The sequence below is a fragment of the Lactuca sativa genome, chromosome 5 (genome assembly GCF_002870075.4).
Source record: "Lactuca sativa cultivar Salinas chromosome 5, Lsat_Salinas_v11, whole genome shotgun sequence".
NCBI lineage: Eukaryota > Viridiplantae > Streptophyta > Magnoliopsida > Asterales > Asteraceae > Lactuca > Lactuca sativa.
Window position 1 is genome coordinate 31,178,050 of NC_056627.2, and position 7,816 is coordinate 31,185,865.

The following is a 7,816-nucleotide window of genomic DNA, read 5'->3' on the forward strand; positions in this document are numbered from 1 at the left end:
TATATATATATATATATATATATATATATATATATATATATATAATCATCAAACAATCAACCCAATTACCCATCCCCATTATCTTCTTTACTCTTAAGGTTTTACCCTAAGAATCAACTATCCTTCATTCATTCATTCCTAAGGATTGACCTAAGGAATCAGCACGAAGTCCATTGCTGCCAAACTTTATCTATCAGGTACCAAATCCATAGCTATCAGACGCTAACTCCACAGTCACCAAGGTTCACTTAACATGAGCTAAATCCATAGTCGCCAAGGTTCGTCTATACGGTACTAAATGCATAGCTACCAAGGTTTATCTTGTTCATTGACAGTATCATACTCGAGATCCCTCTCACAATACATGCCAATGGATTACTAACAGGTTTATCTTGTTTACTGATAGTCTCATACTTGAGATCCCTCTCGCAATACATGCGAATGGATTACTAATAGGTTTATCTTGCTTATTGACAGTATCATACTCAAGATCCATCTCGCAATACATGCCAATGGATTACTAACAGGTTTATCTTGCTTATTGACAGTATCATACTCGAGATCCCTCTTGCAATACATGCCAATGGATTACTAACAGGTTTATCTTATTTACTGACAATATCATACTCGAGATCCCTCTCGCAATACATGTCAATGGATTACTAACAGGTTTATCTTGCTTATTGATAGTATCATACTCGAGATCCCTCTCACAATACATGTGAATGGATTAGTAACAGGTTTATCTTTATTCTTGATCTCTACTCACGAATCTAAAGCTAACCTTTTGATCTTATTATCCAACTCATCTTTTATCCTACACCAACTATCTCATCTACCCATGTCCTACCCAACATATTTGTAGATACAAAATACATATACAGATTAACTCATTTAACACCTATATAAAACATCCATTCCACACTCATCTCAAATAAACAACAATGTATAACCACATAGCACGTATTTCATAGCAAATACTTAATATATATGTGTTAGAAGAAAGTGATCACATACTCACCCAAAACATATACTTAATACATTAAAACAATACTTGTATTAAAATCATGTTATGAAAGGGACTATACACTCACACATATAAACAACTTTATATTATACACATAACACGTATTTCATAGCAAATACTTAATATTTATGTGTTAGAAGAAAGTGACCACACACTCACTTGATCAGAAGATGATCGGACAACACTACGACTTGCAAAAGTAGTATTCTTCAGTAGATCTGGAAGATCTTCACTAAAACCGGGCTCCTCGCGGGCAGAGCTTCGACTCGGGAATAACGCTCTTCGGGATCTTCGGGACTTGCTTTGGGTCTCATGATGATAAAGGGGATTTGGGGGTACTTCTTTGCACGTAAATCGATGCAATACAGGTGAGAGATGAGAGAATGAGCAACCAAGCTCGGCTGGCCCTTCAAATATATTTATAGGGCAAAACTGGCCCTTGCCACGTCGTGGCACCTTTTTCCACATCGTGGGCTTGGTCGTCATTGCATGCGTCATCGCAAGTTGCATCTGGGGGACTCCTAGAGGTGTCAGAAGACTGGCCACGTCGTGGCACTGCTTGCCACGTCGTGGTATCTGACAGTTTTGGGGTTTCGCGCCCTGAACTTCAGAAATTCATAACTTTCGCATACGAACTTCGTTTTCGACGTTCTTTATATCGACGCGAAGGTAAGATTATGCTCCACAACTCTCGTTTAGACTACATTGGTTAATTTTCAATTTATTTTTAATTATTATATATATATATTACTTATATATTATTTTTAGTAGGCCGGGATAGGAAAACTCCGTTATAAACTCATAACTCCTTCGTCTGACGTTCGTTTTCGTCCGCCTTTCCGTTGTTGCAATACTATCGATGAGATATTCAATTCTCATTTAGATTGTTTTGGATAAATATCGCTCTAACGTAAATTCACTATTTACGTCGCATTGTGTCGTGTCGGTTCTGTCGCGAAATTTCGACAGGTCATAACTTCTTCGTTATAACTCGGATTTCGACGTTATTTATATATTCAGAAACCTCGTAACATATACTATAACTTAGTTAAGATTAACACTTCTAAATAATCTTCCATCAAAAAGTCATTTTTGATGCTTATCGTCTCTAAATTGTCTAGCCCGGATCTACGGGCGTTACAATTATCTCCCGCTTAGGATGATTACGTCTCGGAATCATCAACGAAACAAGATTCGTAAACTGACTCCATACGTTATCTCTCCATCCTAAGTAATAACCGTGATGCTCAGTCCTTCATCTGCTCTTTTTACTATGATGGACTTTCAATCGTAACCTTCAAGCTACAAAATAAATCCTTATTGTGAACTCCTTCTTCTTGTTAGGATAAATACATTCCTTTATCTATTGTAAGAGACCGATGGGTCGTGTCCTGATGACCTCCCATCGTAGTCAGACTCAATTTGATATGACCACTAGGGTCAGAATATCATTCATCTTTTTATTCATTGCCGAAACAATGGTAATGACATACTTGAATAAAAACGAACTCAATTACAAGCTTCTTGGTAACCTTGCGACTTCCCATGATCCAAGCGTGAGTCCTGTGCTTCCAATAGTATAAATCTCTACTACTATTCACACTTACTCATACTCGTCCCAAGTATTGTCTCTCAGTCCCCAAGTCGTAAAATCACAAAGTAATTTAACACATACGAATGTGTCCAAATAATCATAAATTTTTTCCTAGACTCTACTAGGACTTCTTCCATGCATATCTTCTATTATCAATCATACTTCAACTCGATTGATGATGGAAATTCTAGATTATGGGACAACTTCAAGAATTACACCAATCGTTCCATCATTCTGCCAATCGAAGGTGTACTTCAGACGTACCGTACTCCTCTAAACGTTCTGTTATTTTATCAAACATAAACTAAAGGCAAGACACCACTCTTACGATATCTTATGATAGGTGTCATTCACTATCATAAGCCTTTTCATTTCCTCCATTTACTCAATTCTCTACTAGTCTTCACCATGACCTCTTGTATACCCAAGCAGACGTTCAGTGTACTGAGCGAGAATTTAAGATAATAAAGATTTATTTACGATAAACGTATGACTCTCCTAATCGCTCCAAAACGTTTACATGCTAGTTCTAATATCGTATCAAACGCTTAGAATCCTAAACACATAAGGTCTCCAGATCCGGTCGGCAACAGACCATAGATCCGAACAAATAATAGCATATATGGAAAACATATAACATTTAGCACATAAAAGCATTTTAGGAATCATTCCTAAAATATACTAGCGCTCGTGTCTTAAAATATGGTAGACACTCATCTCACAATCATCGCTTAGCATTCTAAGTTTAAGTCTAGAAATCCTACAAATTCCTAGTTCGCTTAAACTAATGCTCTGATAACAAGCGTGACATCCCCGATTTCACAGCCAGAAAAGACCGATTTGTTTATGCTTTGTGTTATAAATCAGAGTATTCGTTTAAAGAAAACAGTTGCGGAACTTGTTCTCAAAACAAGATATGATAAAATCTTATCAAAACATTTCTCAAAGAGAATGTATTTTCATTATATAATAAAACCTCGGGATGTCATGTTCCGATACAGAAACATAATCATAAACAGAACATACATTCATTTAATCTAGTGATTTACATCTCCTTTAATCTCTTAGTGCAAAGCAGCTTCGTATCGATACATGTGATACAATTAAACTGAGTGGGTCAGGCTTGAGAGCCTTGTGAGCATATAGGGTTTTCAACCCACAATATTATATCATATATATATATATATATATATATATATATATATATATATATATATATATATATAATCATCAAACAATCAACCCAATTACCCATCCCCATTATCTTCTTTACTCTTAAGGTTTTACCCTAAGAATCAACTATCCTTCATTCATTCATTCCTAAGGATTGACCTAAGGAATCAGCACGAAGTCCATTGCTGCCAAACTTTATCTATCAGGTACTAAATCCATAGCTGTCATACACTAACTCCATAGTTACCAAGGTTCACTTAGCAGGCACTAAATCCATAGTCGCCAAGGTTCGTCTATACGGTACTAAATCCATAGCTACCAAGGTTTATCTTGTTCATTGACAGTATCATACTCGAGATCCCTCTCGCAATACATGCTAATGGATTACTAACAGGTTTATCTTGTTTACCGACAATATCATACTCGAGATCCCTCTCGCAATACATGCCAATGGATTACTAACAGGTTTATCTTCCTTATTGACAGTATCATACTCGAGATCCCTCTCGCAATACATGCCAATGGATTACTAATAGGTTTATCTTGCTTATTGACAGTATCATACTCGAGATCCCTCTCGCAATACATGCCATTGGATTACTAACAGGTTTATCTTATTTACTGACAATATCATACTCGAGATCCCTCTCGCAATACATGCCAATGGATTACTAACAGGTTTATCTTGCTTATTGATAGTATCATACTCGAGATCCCTCTCGCAATACATGTTAATGGATTAGTAACAGGTTTTTCCCTATTCCCGATCCCTACTCACGAATCTAAGGCTAACCTTTTGATCTTATTATCCAAATCATCTTTTATCCTACACCAACTATTTCATCTACCCATGTCCTACCCAACATATTTTTAGATACAAAATACATATACAGATTAACTCATTTAACACCTATATAAAACATCCATTCCACACTCATCTCAAATAAACAACAATGAATAAACACATAGCACGTATTTCATAGCAAATACTTAATATATATGTGTTAGAGGAAGGTGATCACATACTCACCCAAAACATATACTTAATACATTAAAACAATACTTGTATTAAAATCATGTTATGAAAGGCACTACTTGCCACGTCGTGGTATCTGACAGTTTTGGGGTTTCGCACCCTGAACTTCAGAAACTCATAACTTTCGCATATGAACTCCGTTTTCGACATTCTTTATATCGACGCGAAGGTGAGATTATGCTCTACAACTCTCATTTAGACTCCATTGGCTAATTTTTAATTTATTTATAATATATTATAATTATATTACTTATATATTATTTTTAGTAGGCCGGGACAGGAAAACTCCGTTATAAACTCATAACTCCTTCGTCTGATGTCCGTTTTCATCCGTCTTTCCGTCGTTGCCCTACTATTGCTGAGATCTTCAATTCTCATTTAGATTGTTTTGGATAAATATCGCTCTAACGTATATTCACTGTTTACGTGGCGTTGTGTCGTGCCGATTCTGTCGCGAAACTTCGATAGGTCATAACTTCTTCGTTATAACTCGGATTTCGACGTTCTTTATATATTCGGAAACCTCATAACATATACTATAACTTAGTTAAGATTAATCCTTCTAAATAATCTTCCATCAAAAAGTCATTTTTGATGCTTATCGACTCTAATTTTTCTAGCCCGGATCTACGGGCGTTACAATGAAAGTGGGTTACATCTGATCCCACATCGGCTGGGAAGGAGAACTAAGAATTCCTTATAAGGGGTGTGGATACCTTCCCTATCACAATGCGTTTTAAAGCCGTGAGGGCAGAAGATCCCATAAGAACTCTGCAGTTAAGCATGCTCGGGCGGGAGTAGTACCAGGATGGGTGACCCCCTGGGAAGTCCTCGTGCCGAGTGGCCCAAAGTGGACAATATTGTGATACGTTCCAGAGGGGGATGTTACAGGAAGATTAACCAAGCCCATTCCTGAGTGCTCGAAATCAGTCTCCCGCTCTCAGGCTCTAGAAATCATATCATTCAGAGTCTCGCACCCTGACACACTCACCAGCTCAATCGTCTATAGTTGAACTGCAATAACTGAAGCAACCTCTTCCCTAAATCGTGCTACAAACTACTCCCAAGACAAAGTCTCCAATCCCGAAAGCGCAATAGATCGCTCAATCAATCCTTGCCACTCGATAAAAGAGATCCAAGGCGAACCGAACCCTAGCTCCTAAGGGGTAGGAACTAGTGCGGAAAACACTTTCTTTCTCCTTAGTCCAACGCAAACTCACCCCATGCATTCCTTCCACTAACCGGCTCACCACAAGAGTTGGGACCAAACCCTGGTCCTTCCCCGTGCGTGCTCTTCCTCATCCTAAAAGGCAGCTAATACCACGGTCCAAGCATAACCAATAATTCTCCTTCTCATAAGCTTCTTAGATTCTCCAAGACTCTCACCGATTCGAGTATGGATCCTGTGCTTTCAGTAATACGGGCCCAATACTACCTTCCATACCTATCCATACTTTCCTCAACAATCCTCCTAAATCCTCTAAGTCACCTACTCCACTGATGCACCAAATATCCGCTAAACAGCAGCACGATACCCTCCGAAGCAACTCCTAGGCTCTCAACCTCACCGAACCGCCCCACTAACTCACTGGAGCATATCCTAGGCTTTCCTAGGTTCCCAACCTCACCCTACCATCAGCTGCTAAAGAACTCCCCATGATGTCAGCCATCCACCTCCTGAATATTGTCATATTCACTTAGTAGTTGACTCCCATCATTCAAGAGTTTCACAAAGCAAGCAATATTCGTGCAGTAACTCTCCAACCCATGAAACTATCATAGAACATTCAGCCAACATACCACAACTCATGCTATTCACATCCACCCTCACTGTCGGTTGCCTTATACATACAAATTATACACAAAACAGGATCTAATAGACTATCGAATAATAGACTCTACCCTAGAACCACAACCAGACAAGGAACAGGAAATAAGGCCAAATCAATTATTCTAATTCTATAAGTTCCTAACCGTATACGATTTTTAAAGCATACACTTCACAGTTACTAATACCAATAGTCATTCCCATTCCAACATAGCATCTAGTATCCCCAAGGCTACAAGCATCACATATCAGGCCAATCTATCGCTGAATAATCAGCACTAGCATGCAAGTCTACTAGCTCATATAACATACATACAAAGGCATCTCTCCTAGCCCTAACTAGCATGAGATTCACATATTCATAAATCAAGTCATAACAGATGACATATATGAGTATTCTGGGGAAACTTACTTGAGCTCGGCCTATTGCATGCACCACACCCCTTTCTTGTCTTAGAAAACTCTTTCCTTGAAAACATTTTTCTTTTGAAAACTTTATAGATCCTCAGTTTGAGCTCAGACACACCTGAAAGTATGTCTGAATCCCTCAAACGAAGGGTCTGATACCAACTTATAACGACCCAAAAATCAAGAGTAAAAATTTGATTTTTATTATAGTCAAAAACGTATATCGTTTAATTGAACAATCCAAATCATTGCTAAATAAAAAATTTATCAGAGTTCATCCCAAAATCACATATTGTGGAAAATACGGGTGTGTGAGTTGCGATCAAGTCAGGCCTTTCCTTTCCAAACTGATGATAGCTGAAACCATAAACAAAACTATAAGCACGAAGCTTAGTGAGTTCCCCAGAGCATACCTCACATAGTCCACATAATCACATAAACCATGTTAATCACATAAGCCATGCATATAAACATATAAGGATGTCGTGGGCTCCCCCCAGGGTCATACACCTATGTGCCATGGGCACCCCCATGGTCTTACTTGGAATGCCATGGGCACCCCCACATGATCTTATAGCCAAGTGTCATAGGCACCCCTTATGGTCTTTACCTGGAACGCCATGGGCACCCCCACATGGTCTGACAACCAAGTGTCATGGGCACCCCCATGGTCTTTACCTGGAATGACATGGGTCCCCCACATGGTCTGATAGATAAGTCCCACGGGTTGCCCCCGCGGTCTTCCATGCA